Consider the following 21715-nt stretch of genomic DNA (forward strand, 5'->3'; position numbering starts at 1 on the left):
TACAATATCAAAGATATAAATGTTGAAGTTCTTATCATTAGAGTAGTTGCTCCCGATATATAATGAGACACTTTTTTTTAAAAACAAGAATGATAAGTGCTTTCTATTTTTCTCTTCACATCTCATTTGGTATCTTTAAAGCTTTAAAGAAATAATCAGTAATGTATACAAACTATAAGTTAAATTATCAATATCATTAGATAAAAAAATCATTCCTAGCTTTTGAGACTGCAGTTTTATATATTCTATTTGCAATAAAAGTAAAACCTGAAACACATACTTGAACCAATTTTCTTCTTCCTCTCCACTCTTCTAAGAGTGGAGTTCAATCTACTGACTGAGGAGTAGCTTCCTTGAAATGAAGGGCAGAGACCTGTAAAAACTTAGACTGCTTTCTCCATATCTGTCAACATGTGTAGTCTGGAAGAAAAACAAACACATACTCCCTAAAATCTTAACAAACTACATTTCAGTGTCTGACGAATACAGAAAAACTAGTATATATATATATAAAAAAAGTAAACAAAAGAAAAACACAACTGAGATAGAGAATCATGTTAAATATCTTTCTAAACCATTTAAACATTTTTTAGCATGAAAAGAAAACACAGCTGAAAGCAGCATAATAAAAAAACATACTTCTAATTCACTGTTACTAAGATAAAAGAATAATATCTGATGATATGATGATACCCCCAAATATAATGTAACATTTCCATGCAACTAGACATGGAAACAATTACATGGATGGCTGGTTGATTTGGTGTTCTAGCAACCAGGCTATGTGCACCAAACATCTGGTTAAAAGTTAAAAGTAAAGTAAAATTATTAAAATTCATTAAAGGAAATTAAAATAAAACAAAACAAAGTTACATTTTGAATTAAAAACACAAATAGCATTAAATCCAACTTTTACATCTAGTCTACAGCAGTAAGAAAAAAAACTACAGTAATACAAGTTGTGAAGGACTTTTACAGCATAATTATAATTATCATAACTTGCCAGAATGACCAACAGGTAGTTAAAAAGTAGCATCAGTCACCTGAAGTTGGTCTTTCCATTCCTGGTTTCAAGTTATTGGATGTTATGGCCATTTTCTAATTTTAGATCGAACTAGATGTACTTTGATTCTTAAAAGTGAATCACATCAAAAAATGTCAAATATATAAAGTAAAAAAAAAAAACAAACTTAAATAGCATTAAAAGATTAATAGACTTTAAACAACTAAAAACATTTCAAAGGTGGACAATGTCACCATTGCCAATAACAATGTCTAACAAATAAACCTTGGGACAAAACATGTTTAAAATGGTGCCATAATTAAGTCGTAATGACACCGAAACAGTAAAATGTGGCTTAATGTAACAGACAATACATTGGTTCATCAGTCCCAGATAAAAGAAAACGATGAATTAAAAAACTGTGACCAATGTGTAGTCTAGTTAGGACATTTTCCTCTTTCCATTTTTGGTCCTTAAGAAAGCAAGATAGCCAAAGTCCAATAGCACGTTTTATTTAGAAAAGCTTGTTTTCACGTTGCTCACCCAAGTCGACTGCTAACTGGCATGAAGCTGAGCCTTGAATACAGGACCATAGTCCACGTATGGAACAGAAACAGCAGTGATAGAGCCAGAGCAGACAGATTTATCTGCAGTGTCACCAAGCTCGTTCCTGCAAATACCAATGTGGCCCAGTATCTAGAAACACTGGACAGAAGTAGATGTTAAAGAGAAATGGGCCAGTCGATTTTGAATATCAGTAAGAACTAAGATGAAACAATTCAAGGACCAGTAGAGAACTAAGCGAGTCAGTATAAATAGTACAATTTGAGTACTGCTTAGCTTCTGTGTGATACAGGACAAGAGAAATGACATACAGTTCAGCAGTGAACACAGAAACTGTAGAGAGGATTCTGTGCACAACCACCAAACCATGGCTGAGCCCACAGAGTCACCTGATTTTGAACCATCTGGAATGGAAGGGTGGTTTGAAAGATGTTCTGCAAATAACATACAGTATTTCCAATCAGGAGTGTCTGCTTTTCTCAGATGACTTAAAGAAAGGTTACATCTTGGGACTGTAATAAGCCATGGTAGGATGAGCTGACCAGTGGATACAGCAAATGTTATCCAAGGATAGACCCAATTCATCCAACTGTACTTGGATACAAAGGCCAAAAGGAGCAATGGCTGACTGTCTGTTTTACAAAAGCATGGCCCACTGAGGAAGGAAAACATAATCCCAGGTGGAATGTTATGGTAAGGACTGAAGTTTTGAAGAATACAGTAAAGACAGTTGCAAACGGCAGAGGTGCAAAGAAGGTTCATGAGATTCTACGTATAAGCTATGAACAGGGGAAGTGCTGAAAGCCCTGGTGCAGAGCTGAAGTCCCTGATGATGATCTTGAAGGCCAAGGTGCTGGCAGAGCCATAGACCAGTGATCCATACTCCAGTTTTGAACAAGTAATAGCCTGATATATCTTTAGCAAAGAACATTGATCCACTTCCCAAGATGTGAAAGAGTGGACATGGAGGATGTTCAGTGCTCTTGTACATTTGACCTGTAGCTGTTTGATGTGTGGTATGAAGCTTAGCTTACAGTCAAAGATAAGCCCAAAGAACTTTGTTTCAGGGACCACAGTAAGCACAACTTCACCAATATTGAGTTCAGGATCAGGGTGAATACCCCATTGGTGGCAAAAGTGCATACAAACAGTTTTAGAGAGAGAGAATTAAAACTGTTTGCAGTGATTCACTTCAGAAAACAATTGAGGGCAGTTTGTAGCTGTCGCTCAATATACTGCATGTTTGATGATTGACATGAAATGTGAAAGTCATTGACAAAGAGACCGTATGCAACAGTAAGAGGGAGTAGTTCAGTGATGGCATTAATCTTTATACTGAAAAATGTGTCACTCAAAACACAGCCCTGAAGAACTCCAAGTTCCTGTAGATAAAAACTGGAATGTGTTGAACCCACATGAACTTGGAATCACCTGTCCATTAAAAATTTTTTAATAAACATGGGTAAATGGCTAAGTAACCCATATATATGGAGGTCTAGCGAAATGCCATACCTCCATGTTGTGTCACAAGCCTTCTCAATATCAAAGAATATTGATACAAGATTTTGTCATTTGAGAAAAGCTTCTCTGATTAATGTTTCAGGTCGAATCAAGTGGTCCATGGTGGAGCACTGTCGTTAGAACACACACTGGGTGGGCGAAAGGAGGTTATTGTCTTCAAGGAACCAAACAAGACGAGCTTTAACTATCCTCTCTAAGGTGTTACAGAGACATTTCATCAAAGCAATTGGATGGTAGTTTGAAGGAATCTTCGGATCCTTCCCAGGCTTAGAGAAAGATAGGAATATAGCTCAGTGCCAGGCATCAGGAAAACATTCTCCTGCCACATCTGGTTGAAAACAATCAGAAAAACAGCAAGAGAAGCAGGAGAGAGATAGCACAGCATTTCATAGAGCACATCATCAGGTCCAACCGAATGTACTGACAGACTGATGAAGAGCCAGTGTAAGGGGACGATTATAGTCACAGAGACAATCAGCTCAAAGGAAAGAAGTAATCACTCTGCCCAACTGGTGATATGTTGATTGTGAACTTAATCCAAGAGTCCTTCTGGCTTTGACATATTACCCACCAAGCATGTGCATGGCCCTGTTGGAAAGCGATGCGATTCGAGAATGTGGGATACCTATGAAAAGTATCCCACGTCCATTTTTGAGTCTTCTGTGCCATGTGGCAGGCAAGATTCCACCACAGATGATGATATTGTGGAAAACATGTCAAGGCTTTAGGAATACTTTGAGCAGCTTTCTGTACAATACAGTCAGTTATTGCTGTCACACAGTCGTCTATTGATGGCATACAGATGATGGCAGGATCAAGTTCTGTAAGAACAGTGAAAGAGAGCAAGTTTGCTTGATCCTTTTTCCATTGGTGCACATGGGTTGGGTGGCATTGACCACAGCCAGTCTCTCTCAAAATTGTAGAAAAATTATCACTGCTGCATGGGTTATTGTCAACCCTCCACGAAAAGTGGGAGAATAGTGAAGGGGAGTAAATGGAGAGATCAAAAGCAGTAAAGAACTGACTAGATGCATGAAAATAAGTATAAGAACCACTATTGAAGAGAGAAAAGTTGTGATCTGAGAGCATACACTCTATGGAGTGACCCTCCCATCAATATCAGCACTTCCTCAGAGGGGACGATTTCCATTAAAGCCCCCAGCATTAAAAAATGGAGATGGCAACTGTTTAATGAGAGCATCAAGGTCTGATTGATCATAGGTCTCTCTAGTCAACAGGTAGAGAGAACAAACAGTGATGGTACGACACAAAGAAACACAAATGGCTACAGCCTCCAAGGGTGTGTTGAGTAACAAAGACAGGGTAAGCACATGCTGATCAACCAACAGTGCTACCCCTCCATGCACTTGTCCATCACACAGCCTGTCATTTCTGTACAAAGAAAACTGCTGAAAGGTGATTGTATCAGCAAGTTTCAGAAAGATTTCCTGTAAGGAAAGACATACAGGATGGTAGAAAGAAATAAGTGTTTTGATGTCACCCAGATTAGAATGTAAACTTCAACAGTTCCATTGTATCAAGGTGGCTACTTTTATTTACGTGTAGGCAAATTGGGTGCAGACCATGTTTTATTTCTTTATTGTCTTTATTCGAGGGAGGTTTACCAACCTCAATGGATCCTACCCTGGGTTGATTGGGCAAGTCTTTGTTGTTAGAAGAGGATTCCAGTGACTTAGGGTGCAAACAAATGATCATTTTGCACCTTGGGAAAGGAGAAGAAAGTGTAACCAAAACCAAAGGAAGCAGATATTGGGGTTTGCTGAAATTAATGTTAGAGACAAAGATGGGTGTTGACATTGATTCATTAACTTTTTTAACCATGGATGTCAGAAGACTTTCTGTTTGTTTTGAGAATGATTCTTTTGGAGGTACAGAGAGATCTGTCTGTACTCCCACTGTAGTAGTGGAATGAAGTGCATCAGCATAAGTCCAACATAAAGTGGTAGATAGCAATTTTCAAGCCTCAGGGCAAGTAATATTTTGAATCGTCTTTAAACACTGTACCTTTTATTCCTTCCAACCATTTAGGCAAGAATAAAAGTAAGATGGGTGAGAGCCATTGCAAGTGATGCAACAAGGGTCTGTTTCATACTCATAGACACCATAATCCTTGCCACTGCAACGAGCACATGTAAAGGAACCAAGACATGATGTCTCCGAGTGATCAAATGGCTGACACTGGAACTATCCGAGAGGGTTTGGAATGTATGGCCGTACCTTGCAGTTAAAATAACCTGCCTTGTTGGTAGCAGGTGGATGCTGTGATGTAAATGTTAAAATGAGGACATTGATCGGCATCATAATTCCATCTTTGGGAGTGGAGATACACCTTACTGAAGAAACTCCTTGTGGTGGGAGAAACCAGTGGGAATCTCTGACTCAGGATGTTCTTCAACTCCTTTTATCAACAAAAACTTCTTGTTACGAATTCAAAGTTGAATGAGGCATAACCTCAATAGGTATATTGCCTTGGAATGTAAAAGGAATTCACTGTGCTCGAGATGTGGATATTTCTACCAATATGTCACAAGAGCGAATCCTTCTGACCAACTTTGGAGAGCCAGTGAGACCTTCTGGTCCCTTCTGAATGAAAAAGGGAGACATTTGCCCTAAAGGTTTGTCTGAAAGAAAATGTAGTATAATAAAAGAAGGTACAGAAGTTACAAATGTTAAAGATTGCTGCTCAGAATCTTCAAAATGTGATTGTTTACTCATAAACTGTTTTTCACTATTTTGGTTAACTTTTTATTTGGATGGTCCATAATAAAAAAGAATTTTTCGGTGTCCACTGTCCCCACCCACCATAAAGCCCTATGAGTGGATGCATTACAATGCCAAACAAGAACACTGCAGCAACACCAGGGTTTCATGAGCACTATACCCAAACACCAGCATCAGGTACAATGTCCACAACACCTGCTGAGAACATCCAACACTGGTACTTGGTTAACCCTAGGCCAAGTAAACCAGCCAACTGACCCAAGGGGAGCAACCCAGGGATTGCCCATCTACAGAAATTCAAGGCCACAGTGGTATGTTAAGGTTGGACCCCTCAACCATCAGGATCTTCTCCTCCTCTTCATGGGTCACCATGCACAACACACATGTTGGTGGATCTTTAGATCCCAAAAGAGGTAAACTAAAAGAACAGAACCTCCCCTGGGAGGTCCCCTCACAAATCACAGGAATCCAGAATGAGGGGAACAACTACCTGAAGAAATCCACAATGGTAAATATTATTCATCATGTAACTACACATGAAAACAATTACTTCAAGATATCCACAATGATATGTGCCTTTCTCCTTGTAATTAGACATTAAAACAATTACTTCAAAGATATCCACAATGATGTGCCTTTCTCCTTGTAATTAGACATTAAAACAATTACTTCAAAGATATCCACAATGATATGTACCATTCTCCATGCAATCAAACACTAAAACAATAACTTGAAAGATATCCACAATGATATGTGCCTTTCTCCTTGTAATTAGACATTAAAACAATTACTTCAAAGATATCCACAATGATATGTACCATTCTCCATGTAATTAGACATTAAAACAATTACTTCAAAGATATCCACAATGATATGTACCATTCTCCATGTAATTAGACATTAAAACAATTACTTCAAAGATATCCACAATGATATGTACCATTCTCCATGTAATTAGACATTAAAACAATTACTTCAAAGATATCCACAATGATATGTACCATTCTCCATGTAATTAGACATTAAAACAATTACTTCAAGATATCCACAATATGTACCATTCTCCATGTAATTAGACATTAAAACAATTACTTCAAAAATATCCAGTGATATCTTCCATTCTCCATGTAATTATACATTAAAACAATTACTTCAAAGATGTAATTATATATGGTGAACCTGATGATGACCGAAAGAAGGTCGAAACGTTGTTTCTTCCATGTAAAATATTTTTCAACCCAAAGGAGACGTTTTTTTTGCATAAAAATTACTTAAAGATATCCACAATGATATGTACCATTCTCTATGTAATTAGACACTAAAACAATTACTTCAAAGATATCCACAATGATATGTACCATTCTCCATGTAATTAGACATTAAAACAATTACTTCAAAATATCCACAATAATATGTACCATTATCCATGTAATTAGACATTAAAACAATTACTTCAAAGATATCCACAATGATATGTACCATTCTCCATGTAATTAGACATTAAAACAATTACTTCAAAGATATCCACAATGATATACCATTCTCCATGTAATTAGACATTAAAACAATTACTTCAAAGATATCCACAATGATATGTACCATTCTCCATGTAATTAGACATTAAAACAATTACTTCAAAGATATCCACAATGATATGTACCATTATCCATGTAATTAGACATTAAAACAATTACTTCAAAGATATCCACAATGATATGTACCATTCTCCATGTAATTAGACATTAAAACAATTACTTCAAAGATATCCACAATGATATGTACCATTCTCCATGTAATTAGACATTAAAACAATTACTTCAAAGATATCCACAATGATATGTACCATTCTCCATGTAATTAGACATTAAAACAATTACTTCAAAGATATCCACAATGATATAAAACAATTACCATTCTCCATGTAATTATACATTAAAACAATAACTTCAAAGATATGTACCATTCTCCATGTAATTAGACATTAAAACAATTACTTCAAAGATATCCACAATATGTACCATTCTCCATGTAATTAGACATTAAAACAATTACTTCAAAGATATCCACAATGATATGTACCATTCTCCATGTAATTAGACATTAAAACAATTACTTCAAAGATATCCAAAATGATATACCATTCTCCATGTAATTAGACATTAAAACAATTACTTCAAAGATATCCACAATGATATGTACCATTATCCATGTAATTAGACATTAAAACAATTACTTCAAAGATATCCACAATGATATGTGCCATTCTCCATGTAATTAGACATTAAAACAAATACTTCAAAGATATCCACAATGATATGTACCATTCTCCATGTAATTAGACATTAAAACAATTACTTCAAAGATATCCACAATGATATGTACCATTATCCATGTAATTAGACATTAAAACAATTACTTCAAAGATATCCACAATGATATGTACCATTCTCCATGTAATTAGACATTAAAACAATTACTTCAAAGATATCCACAATGATATGTACCATTATCCATGTAATTAGACATTAAAACAATTACTTCAAAGATATCCACAATGATATGTACCATTCTCCATGTAATTAGACATTAAAACAATTACTTCAAAGATATCCACAATGATATGTACCATTCTCCATGTAATTAGACATTAAAACAATTACTTCAAAGATATCCACAATGATATGTACCATTCTCCATGTAATTAGACATTAAAACAATTACTTCAAAGATATCCACAATGATATGTACCATTATCCATGTAATTAGACATTAAAACAATTACTTCAAAGATATCCACAATGATATGTACCATTCTCCATGTAATTAGACATTAAAACAATTACTTCAAAGATATCCACAATGATATGTACCATTCTCCATGTAATTAGACATTAAAACAATTACTTCAAAGATATCCACAATGATATGTACCATTCTCCATGTAATTAGACATTAAAACAATTACTTCAAAGATATCCACAATGATATGTACCATTCTCCATGTAATTAGACATTAAAACAATTACTTCAAAGATATCCACAATGATATGTACCATTCTCCATGTAATTAGACATTAAAACAATTACTTCAAAGATATCCACAATGATATGTACCATTCTCCATGTAATTAGACATTAAAACAATTACTTCAAAGATATCCACAATGATATGTACCATTCTCCATGTAATTAGACATTAAAACAATTACTTCAAAGATATCCACAATGATATGTACCATTCTCCATGTAATTAGACATTAAAACAATTACTTCAAAGATATCCACAATGATATGTACCATTCTCCATGTAATTAGACATTAAAACAATTACTTCAAAGATATCCACAATGATATGTACCATTCTCCATGTAATTAGACATTAAAACAATTACTTCAAAGATATCCACAATGATATGTACCATTCTCCATGTAATTAGACATTAAAACAATTACTTCAAAGATATCCACAATGATATGTACCATTCTCCATGTAATTAGACATTAAAACAATTACTTCAAAGATATCCACAATGATATGTACCATTCTCCATGTAATTAGACATTAAAACAATTACTTCAAAGATATCCACAATGATATGTACCATTCTCCATGTAATTAGACATTAAAACAATTACTTCAAAGATATCCACAATGATATGTACCATTCTCCATGTAATTAGACATTAAAACAATTACTTCAAAGATATCCACAATGATATGTACCATTCTCCATGTAATTAGACATTAAAACAATTACTTCAAAGATATCCACAATGATATGTACCATTCTCCATGTAATTAGACATTAAAACAATTACTTCAAAGATATCCACAATGATATGTACCATTCTCCATGTAATTAGACATTAAAACAATTACTTCAAAGATATCCACAATGATATGTACCATTCTCCATGTAATTAGACATTAAAACAATTACTTCAAAGATATCCACAATGATATGTACCATTCTCCATGTAATTAGACATTAAAACAATTACTTCAAAGATATCCACAATGATATGTACCATTCTCCATGTAATTAGACATTAAAACAATTACTTCAAAGATATCCACAATGATATGTACCATTCTCCATGTAATTAGACATTAAAACAATTACTTCAAAGATATCCACAATGATATGTACCATTCTCCATGTAATTAGACATTAAAACAATTACTTCAAAGATATCCACAATGATATGTACCATTCTCCATGTAATTAGACATTAAAACAATTACTTCAAAGATATCCACAATGATATGTACCATTCTCCATGTAATTAGACATTAAAACAATTACTTCAAAGATATCCACAATGATATGTACCATTCTCCATGTAATTAGACATTAAAACAATTACTTCAAAGATATCCACAATGATATGTACCATTCTCCATGTAATTAGACATTAAAACAATTACTTCAAAGATATCCACAATGATATGTACCATTCTCCATGTAATTAGACATTAAAACAATTACTTCAAAGATATCCACAATGATATGTACCATTCTCCATGTAATTAGACATTAAAACAATTACTTCAAAGATATCCACAATGATATGTACCATTCTCCATGTAATTAGACATTAAAACAATTACTTCAAAGATATCCACAATGATATGTACCATTCTCCATGTAATTAGACATTAAAACAATTACTTCAAAGATATCCACAATGATATGTACCATTCTCCATGTAATTAGACATTAAAACAATTACTTCAAAGATATCCACAATGATATGTACCATTCTCCATGTAATTAGACATTAAAACAATTACTTCAAAGATATCCACAATGATATGTACCATTCTCCATGTAATTAGACATTAAAACAATTACTTCAAAGATATCCACAATGATATGTACCATTCTCCATGTAATTAGACATTAAAACAATTACTTCAAAGATATCCACAATGATATGTACCATTCTCCATGTAATTAGACATTAAAACAATTACTTCAAAGATATCCACAATGATATGTACCATTCTCCATGTAATTAGACATTAAAACAATTACTTCAAAGATATCCACAATGATATGTACCATTCTCCATGTAATTAGACATTAAAACAATTACTTCAAAGATATCCACAATGATATGTACCATTCTCCATGTAATTAGACATTAAAACAATTACTTCAAAGATATCCACAATGATATGTACCATTCTCCATGTAATTAGACATTAAAACAATTACTTCAAAGATATCCACAATGATATGTACCATTCTCCATGTAATTAGACATTAAAACAATTACTTCAAAGATATCCACAATGATATGTACCATTCTCCATGTAATTAGACATTAAAACAATTACTTCAAAGATATCCACAATGATATGTACCATTCTCCATGTAATTAGACATTAAAACAATTACTTCAAAGATATCCACAATGATATGTACCATTCTCCATGTAATTAGACATTAAAACAATTACTTCAAGATATCCACAATGATATGTACCATTCTCCATGTAATTAGACATTAAAACAATTACTTCAAAGATATCCACAATGATATGTACCATTCTCCATGTAATTAGACATTAAAACAATTACTTCAAAGATATCCACAATGATATGTACCATTCTCCATGTAATTAGACATTAAAACAATTACTTCAAAGATATCCACAATGATATGTACCATTCTCCATGTAATTAGACATTAAAACAATTACTTCAAAGATATCCACAATGATATGTACCATTCTCCATGTAATTAGACATTAAAACAATTACTTCAAAGATATCCACAATGATATGTACCATTCTCCATGTAATTAGACATTAAAACAATTACTTCAAAGATATCCACAATGATATGTACCATTCTCCATGTAATTAGACATTAAAACAATTACTTCAAAGATATCCACAATGATATGTACCATTCTCCATGTAATTAGACATTAAAACAATTACTTCAAAGATATCCACAAATGTACATTCTCCATCCATGTAATTAGACATTAAAACAATTACTTCAAAGATATCCACAATGATATGTACCATTCTCCATGTAATTAGACATTAAAACAATTACTTCAAAATGATATGTACCATTCTCCATGTAATTAGACATTAAAACAATTACTTCAAAGATATCCACAATGATATGTACCATTCTCCATGTAATTAGACATTAAAACAATTACTTCAAAGATATCCACAATGATATGTACCATTCTCCATGTAATTAGACATTAAAACAATTACTTCAAAGATATCCACAATGATATGTACCATTCTCCATGTAATTAGACATTAAAACAATTACTTCAAAGATATCCACAATATATGTACCATTCTCCATGTAATTAGACATTACTTCAAGATATCCACAATGATATGTACCATTTGTAATTAGACATTAAAACAATTACTTCAAAGATATCCACATATGTACCATTCTCCATGTAATTAGACATTAAAACAATTACTTCAAAGATATCCACAATGATATGTACCATTCTCCATGTAATTAGACATTAAAACAATTACTTCAAAGATATCCACAATGATATGTACCATTCTCCATGTAATTAGACATTAAAACAATTACTTCAAAGATATCCACAATGATATGTACCATTCTCCATGTAATTAGACATTAAAACAATTACTTCAAAGATATCCACAATGATATGTACCATTCTCCATGTAATTAGACATTAAAACAATTACTTCAAAGATATCACAATGATATACCATTCTCCATGTAATTAGACATTAAAACAATTACTTCAAAGATATCCACAATGATATGTACCATTCTCCATGTAATTAGACATTAAAACAATTACTTCAAAGATATCCACAATGATATGTACCATTCTCCATGTAATTAGACATTAAAACAATTACTTCAAAGATATCCACAATGATATGTACCATTCTCCATGTAATTAGACATTAAAACAATTACTTCAAAGATATCCACAATGATATGTACCATTCTCCATGTAATTAGACATTAAAACAATTACTTCAAAGATATCCACAATGATATGTACCATTCTCCATGTAATTAGACATTAAAACAATTACTTCAAAGATATCCACAATGATATGTACCATTCTCCATGTAACCTCAGAACTTTTATATTTTTGCTTCTTCAGTTTATTTTGTCCCCATTACTTTAAGACTTTTGTCAATATGATTATTAATCCTTTGTTAGTTACTTTCATTTAAACTCTTATTTCTTAATTCTGTAAGCATGAAATGCATCACTTTTCTTATAATTTGATAAAACAGTTACGTGAGAACATTATATCTACCCTGGTACACACAATTTATCTTGTAAATAGAAATAAAATTAATTGCAATCACTTGAAACCATGGTGGAATCCACACTGGTATTAACTATTCCCTTGTAAGTAGATATAAAAAATTACTGAAGAACATGATAACATGTATGGTGATTTATACTTTTATATAAATGGAGATTTAATATAATTACCTGAGAACGTGACTGCATCCACGCTGGTATGCACCATTTTCCATGGAGGCTGCTGATAAAGGTCCCATCTGCTGAGTTCTTACAATTTTCAGGTGTTCCAATATTTTCTCATTTTCCTATGTGAGATAGTCAATGGTGGAACAAAATTTACCACATCAATCCAAAAAGCATTTTGAATATTTCCTAGAGACATGAATAATCTTTAAGTGACATGCCTCTTCACTTCTTCCAAATACATTTACATTACTAACATATAAAAAAATATGTATTGCACTTGAATGTTGGAAATACATCTTTGCTAATTAAAGCATTTATTTTCTTATGGAGATACAAAAGTTTATTTATACCATGATTATACTTTAAAACTCAGGAAAGAAACTAAGTTTTTCTCAAGAACTTTGCTATAATGTTGTGTATGATTATAACCAATGGCAAAAATCAAAATTAATTGAAAATTTATGTTACAAGATCTTCTACATAACATCACATTCATGGTATGAACTTATTTTCATATGCTCTCAATGAACAGGTAGATTTAAACAGTTTGAATACATCTTTGGTGTTAAATTCACTTATTTTTTGTGGAGATGGTTTACCACAGGTTTGTTACGTAGCTGTGCATGTATCATATTTTGATTAAATTGTTGTGAATTGGCACTTGTTGTATATTGCTGAATCATGTCAGTAGAACCTTCCAAGATTTTCACACTATCACAAATTATTGCATCATAATATCCCATGAAAACCATTGTGTAAAGCAACTGAGGCCTCTTTCAGACAACAAATATGCATCCAAAATGCACTTTGAGTTGGTCACTTAGATATATCTAGACAGTCTGAGTGGGAGTTTAGCCATAAAGAGTGTATTCTGGCTATTTCTGAAGTGAAATTATCACAGACTGTATTGTAACAACAAAGTAAAAATTATATAATATGAACAAGATTGTGCGAGCTTTAAGAAAAGGAGACAACAATTTAAAGATTTGGATACAACTGTAATAGCCAACAGTGTAATGAACATTTGAATATGTTTGACTTGTTTTAATTTACTATTATTTAAAAAAAGTGAACTCTATGCTGTTTCTTCACTGTTGAAATGCCAACAAGTCAGACACTTACTGTAAAGCATAGGCCTATAAATTCACAGCTGAAGCAATAGAATAAATATTGTAGAGGCCACATATACACCATTTTAACTGGCTTTGATAAGTGGATGGTGAAGGGCAAATAACTTAGCCTTAAAGATGGTGATATATGAGAGTTTGTTACACAACAACAAGACATAAAGAGAGAAACAAACAACAAAAAAGAGAAGAAAAAGAAAGGCTGAAAAAAGAAATGAAAAACTGGAAACTGAGAGAGAGGAGAGACTAAAAAACAAAGAGAATATAACAGTACAACTTGAAGTCACTAAGTTTAACAAGCAAATTGAAGGATCATTAACAATGGGCTGACAAAACTTGATGAATAGAAAGACAACATGAATGATCTAATGAGAAGTGAAAGATTCACCCCTCAAGGTCAAAACTGGGACAATCCTTTTCACAGTAAAAGGACTACAAGTGTGTGTAGGTGTAATATCAGAAGATGCCATGGACTAGAATATGTTAAAAATTGCCTTGCTGAAATGCAATGAAATTACATAGGATGGTTTTTGTTAGAATTTAGAAAAGGCAAAGTTGACACTAGAGAAACTATATTTCAGTTTGTGGCATGTCTACAGCAATATTTCACAAGGTGAATTTACATGGCCAAGTGTGAAGATAGTTTTGAAGGACTGGTAATCCTACTAACAGATGAATAATTCATTATCATGTACTCCACTTACATGTCATTTTTTGTACCAGAAAGAGCACCAAATGACATGATAAAGATGATCAAGCTGGCAAAATAGAATGTGGAAGCCCATGGGGAGAACATAACAGGCAAATCCAATCATAACCATTCAAAGCCAAGAAGAGGGATTGCAAGCAGGATGCCACCACAGGTGACAAGAAGTCGTCAGACAAATGGGAGATACTACACTTGTTAGAAAATGAGACATATTGTGATATGATTGCAAGTTTGCAACCAACAAGAATCTCAAATCAAGCAGTTAGAGTTACCTACAAAGATGGTGCTAGTAAGATACTAGAGAAGAATGATTGTCACTGTTGCCAGAAATCACATAAAATAATTCATGATTAAACAGTACTTGAATGACAGTCAGTTCAAATTAACAAACGGATCAATCACAACTTATCAGTAGGTGAACACTATGTTTGGCAACAAGAACATGACAGTGAAATGAAACACTGGGAGCAGTAATGAGAATTACTCTAGTATCAAATGACCAGATAATGGCAAAAGTACATATATGTGTGCTGACTGATGGGGCAGTGAGAAAGTTTCCTATAGTAACAATAAAGGGGAAACTCCATACTATGTGGGAGACCTTGAGACAACACATAAGAAAGCACCCATCTATGACATGGTAATCAGCAATATACCTGACAACAGAAATTTGAAAGAACTAGACAGAAAGGAGACTGATGAAGTATCTGCAGTCACCACAAGAATTCAAAAAATAAAAGCAAAACATCAACCCTCTGAAAATCTCAAAAAGTGACATTGTGTATGTATGTCTATGGGAATTGAAGAAAGCACAGAAGAAAGACCCTTCAATGATGAAACTTTGAAACAATGTCTAAGAGACAATTGAGCACAAAACTGAGGAAAAAAAGGATATACAGAACAGAGAATCAGAAGAAAGTGCTGTATCAGATCTATCAAAGCACTTCTACCAGAAGTTAAACAGATCATTGTACCAACAAAGCACTAGACTCAAGTAATGGCCAACAAGTAACTTGTGAAATGACACCAAGGAATAAAGAAGATGGCATACAAAATAAAGGGACTCTACCTAGAATGAATGTAGCCATAGAGCCATGAGATGAAATGTCTCTTATGGGAGTGCTATCCAACACAGTTGCCATGGACTTGATTGGACAACTTACACCTGACATGAGCAATATGTATGTGATGATAGTAGCTATGTAACACATTACCCAGAAGCCATAGCACTACCAAAGACAGAGAAACTCGCAGAAACCTTCCTTATAAGTGTTCTGCAGAGAAGGGTTTTAAAAAGAAGTCTCAAGTGACAGAGGGACCTAGTTTACCTCAAAATTGATTCAAGAGGTGTGCAGACTCATCAGCACTAAGCAGTTCTTTGCAAGACAGTTGATGACGTCCTAAAGAGCATGATGAAAATGTTCGAGAAAAGACCACGTGACCAGGACAAGTACCTCAAGGCAGTAGTATTTGCTTATTAATAATTCTCGTACGTAAATATAAGACTTTCAGTATTCATGTTACTGCATGGAAGAGCAGTATGAGGTCCAATGCAGATACTGTGAAAACTGTTCACAGAAGAAGAAGAGTCAGAAGTGATGCACATATACCAATATGTGTTCGACCTAAGAAACCAACTGTAGACGACTTGTCAACTCACTCAAACAAGTTTGTATGCAGCCGATGTCAGACAGAAATGCTTCTATGATAAGAAGTCCAAGGATTAACATTTCAGAAAGAAGGTTTCTGTTCCTTAAAGACACAACAAACTCATCTGAAGGTTAGTAATTTTCACACACAAAAAAAATGAAAATCTGAGACCACTGGGTGTAGATGACATGTACAAAAGTGTCAACATCAATGAAGAAATTAATGACAAATTGAAGAAAGAAGTAGCAGTGTGCATCTGTCTCCACAGACAGATAAAGCCAGACAGACTGTGACCATGACCAAGAACTCAGTCAAAGTGAAGCCCTACCAAATGTTCTACATAATAAAAGCCTGATTAAGCTAGAAGTTAAAGTAATGTTAGAAGCTGGAATAACTGGGCCTTTAAATTAAGTTTACTATTCACTGGTGGTAATCATGAAGACCATGAATGTCTCACAACCATCTGTACAGATTTCCAGAAAATAAACTTTATGACAGAATTTGGCTCCAAACCTATGGGCAACCCAGATGCTATTGCAGTGAAAATAAATGGGCCCAAGTTCTTCACTAAGGTCAGTCTCAGAAAAGTGTATTGGCAAAGTTTAAAGAGAAGACAGCCTCTTTGACACCTGATGAATGGCACCAATTCAAGAAAGATGCCATCTGGATTAATCAATTCAGCAGCAGCATTCAACTTCTTGATGAGAAAAATGTTGCAAAAAAAAACACCAACATCGTGTATGATGTAACCATCTGAAGAAACTCAAGGATCTGTTCAGAAAGACACTGAGCAGTGAGATCTGTGACTCAAGAAGTGTTTGGCCACCATACTGACATTTGGAACTTCTTGAACAGTCTGTATGGAAGGAGTTCATCACCCAAATGAATCATCAACCACTTGCAAAGATCCAGAAGTATAAAACTGACTGTGCAATAATCATGAGTTAGGTATTGTACCCCAAGAACTTCTGGTCCCACATTGAATCCAACAAGAGGACTGCAAATGTTGGTGCAAGACTGTATGAGTAGACCTTTTTGGATGAACTGGAAACAGTCTTTGTATATAGTACAAAAAATAATTGTAAATACGTTTCTTAAAGAGAAGCTTATTGTTATATCCACACAAGTGTTTAAGTTTAATGTAAGTGTTATTACTTAAGTAGTATAAGAGAGAGTGTTCAATTTAGTTATTTTTAGTAGCAGTAGTTTATAATTACTTTTCTGTGTATGAATCACAGACTGTGATTTATACTTGCTGTACTATTGCATTATTTTGCTTGAAACTTCAAAATTTTTCTCATTGTTTTGATTGAATATTATTTTATCACAATAACTCATAATGTGAAGAATGTTTAAGACCTCTGTGAGGTTATAAATGTGTGTCAAAAATGTAGTTTGGGTTAGTTTGATTGAACAGATAGATCTAGCCTGTGTGATTGTGAGTTTAGCCATAAAAAGCATATATTGGTGATTTCTAACTTGAAATTATCACAAACTATATTGTAACAACATAGAAGACAAGAATTAATTTGTTTTGTGAATTGGATTCTAAAGTAACTGGACCAGGCTATGTGGATTTTGATGAAAAGAAGATAAGTATTTAATGCTCTAGATACAACTGTGCTAGCAAATAATGAAAAAAACATTTGTTTATACATTTTAATTGTTTTAATACATTATTACCTGAAACAAGAGAACTGTATGCTGTTTGTTTGTTATTGAAATTTGTTGCCAAGTCCCAGACACCAACTACAAAGAATCCAGCCCATATATACATATATATATTTATACATATATATATTTATATATACATATATATATTTATATATACAATAAACTAAAACACCCTGACAACAAACAAGGTAAACAGATGCAAATCTCTATGTCACCTGTTCCAAATAAATAGCTAGATTTAAAATAAAAGCCATAACTAGGATAAACAAATGCACATACTTATTTTAATCTGTTTCAAATAAATAGCTAAATTTAAACTAAGAACTATTACTATGATACAGATACACATACTTATTTTCATCCCTTTCAAATAAATGACTAGATTTCAACTATATACAACAACTACAATAAGTAGATGTACATTTCTTTAAGGGGAACCATTTTCTTTTCCCATGATGTAGATTTAGCTTGAATATTCATACAGTGTAGATAATATATATACATACATACAATAACAATTACAAAATATGATACTTTTGTTGATATTATATTTTCTTGACTAATAAGTAATAGCAAAAAAAAAGACGATTTGTTTTTAAAATTACAAAATAGTTTTCCACTACAGTTTATGGAATCAATGAAATGGACAATCTTAGCTCAACTTTTACTATGTAAGAGAACTCATAATTTTTCAAACTGTGTGACTTAAAAAGGACATGAACTCAAGTGTTCTTGTTTTAATATATATTATTTATTATTTGAATGTTTACTCACACAATAATATTCCAAACATAACTCATAAACAACTTGATATATCTTATATATGAGTTCTGATCAAAAAGATTTCTTCTGTTACAGGTGCCAGTACAGAGGCAGTAAGCTTTACTGAGGTGTGTACAAAGTACAAATAGTGATCTACCTCACGGATAAACCACTTATCCAGACCTTATACCCGTGTTCAAAGACAGAAGCATCTCTTGCTTCTGTTGAAATATAAATGGACAGAAAATAAAAGCAACATGTTTGCATCAAATTTTGCATCATGAAATTGCTGACAAACTGAACATTTCCTCTGCATTATGTCATGTGATTTTAACTGAAAAACTCTGCATGTGTCAAGTGTCTGCAAAATTTTTTCCAAGGCTGTTGATGGTTGACCAAAAGTTTCACCATCAACAAGTGTGTGAGGATCTGAAAAGAAGGCCAGAAATTGATCCAAATTTCATCAACATCATTATCACTGGTTATTGAGTCATGGGTACACAGTTATGACCCTGAAACGGAATTTCAGTCACCCCAGTGGAAATCTCCATCATCACCACTTCCAAAAAAACATGACAGTCTTGATCAAATGTAAAGACAATGTTGATCGTGTTTTTTGATGTTCAAGGTATTGTTCATCATGAATGCCTGCCTAATGGCCAGACAGTTAACCAAGCATTTTATAAAAAGGTCCTAATTTGCTTGAAGGAAGAAATTAGAAGAAACTGCTGCGAGCTGTGGAAAATGATTATTGGTTTCTCTGTCACGACAATGCACCTTCACATAGTGCTGTATCTGTTCAAGAACGTTTGGCAGAAAGAAACATTCCTGTGATACCACACCCCTGTAATCTCCCAATCTTGCCACATGTGATTTTGTTCTGTTCCCAAAATCAAAATTAAGTTGAAAGGAAGGTGATTTGATGACATTCCAACCATCCACAATTATGTGAAAGCAGAACTTAGTCACACAAAAGTTGAAGGCTTTCGAAAATGGCAGGAACATCAGGACAAGTGTGTATTAGCTGGAGGGATTACTTTGAACGGGATATAATATAATACTGATGTATGTACATTGTTCTGTGCAATAAAAGTGAAGTCTTAGAACTTTTTGACCATACATCATATATTGCAAATAGTGGTCTCTGTTCAATCATTTGCCTGTCTCCAGTTTGAAAAGTTGCACAAAGAAACAAAACTCAACATTTACTTTTGAAATTACAGAAGAACAGACATGGATAATGTTGATGCCAAATTTTATTTCACAAACAGGATATTCTACATTAAATGTTAGAAAGTAATCATACTGTCATTCAAATTTCAAAATGTAACATAACTTAAAGAATAAAAATGTACATTTACCATATGTTATTGCTGAGCACCACTTAGGATGACTAAAATGCTCAACAATTACTTTTGCAGTGTGTGGTACAAATATGTTAGAGGCTTGACACTGAGTGAAACCAAGAGTGCAACACAATAAACATTTTCTTAAAGTCTACAATATAATTTAAATTGAAAGATCCAATGGGTCATTTAGGTTGGGGCTAGAAGAGGCTCAGCCCTAGGGCTTATGGTCTTAATGTAGGCCCATTGTAGGACCCTCAAAGATTATTAGCCACTATGCACATACAACCTTTAATCCATCACTGGAAAGATCAACATAAACGTTCTTATTATGTGAGATAAGTATGTTTGTTTGTTGTAAATAAGCTAACTTTAAAATTTACTTTCTTAATTAGTAATTTTTACAACTACTAATTAAGAAACAAGGGCACTTGGCAAAAAAGTGTCATCCATAAGTTACTACATATTAAACTTGTTATATAAATGACTATATATTAGTTATTAAAAGTTTCTCATACCTTTTCTTTAACAGAAAGAAGAATTTTTCCAACTGCAACTCCCCAGTTATCAGAAGAAATCTGCTAAAAATTTGATAAATAAAAAACGGAGTTACAAAACTGTACTAAGGTACAGGTAACATGGAACAATTAGCAGGCAAAAATATACACATTCTTAGAATGAACTTCATTTATTACCTTTTAACTGAAACTATATTGACTATTAAAATACACATAGCTGCACCAATTATTAATCTTTTGTATTTTCTCCCTTGTTTATAATGCCTTAAAGTGTTCTGCAGAATCAAGCAATTTTCACTTTTCAAAGTTAAATGTAAAATAATAAAAAATAAACTTTTCTAGAAAGTTCATCATTGAACCACTGTCCTTTTTAGTTGGGAAATTACAGCTCCACAATGATTTACAGATACCAATCAAGAAAGAGACAACCTAAATGGCACCTAAAGATACAGTTATGGTTGGACCTATGTTAAAGAGTCACCATTAAGATAACTGATCACCAACTTGTTTCATTGTTCCTCATGTTAAATAAACATCTGGTACCACTGGAATCTGTGGTAATTAACCTGAACAGAAAATAGAGAGAGAAGACAAAGAGGGAATCAGAAAAA

At 33.3% G+C, this 21715-nt stretch overlaps 1 long non-coding RNA gene across 1 annotated transcript; it reads right to left on the reverse strand.

Moving 5' to 3' along the window:
* Nucleotides 1-398: 398 nt before the first annotated feature.
* On the reverse strand, nt 399-21204 carry LOC143242569 (uncharacterized). The gene is made up of 3 exons (XR_013022952.1): nt 21105-21204; nt 13322-13437; nt 399-420 (listed from the first exon to the last, which is right to left on the reverse strand). It is a non-coding gene; the product is annotated as an uncharacterized LOC143242569 (long non-coding RNA).
* Nucleotides 21205-21715: the final 511 nt, after the last annotated feature.

This window comes from Tachypleus tridentatus, unplaced genomic scaffold, assembly GCF_004210375.1.
Source record: "Tachypleus tridentatus isolate NWPU-2018 unplaced genomic scaffold, ASM421037v1 Hic_cluster_2, whole genome shotgun sequence".
NCBI lineage: Eukaryota > Metazoa > Arthropoda > Merostomata > Xiphosura > Limulidae > Tachypleus > Tachypleus tridentatus.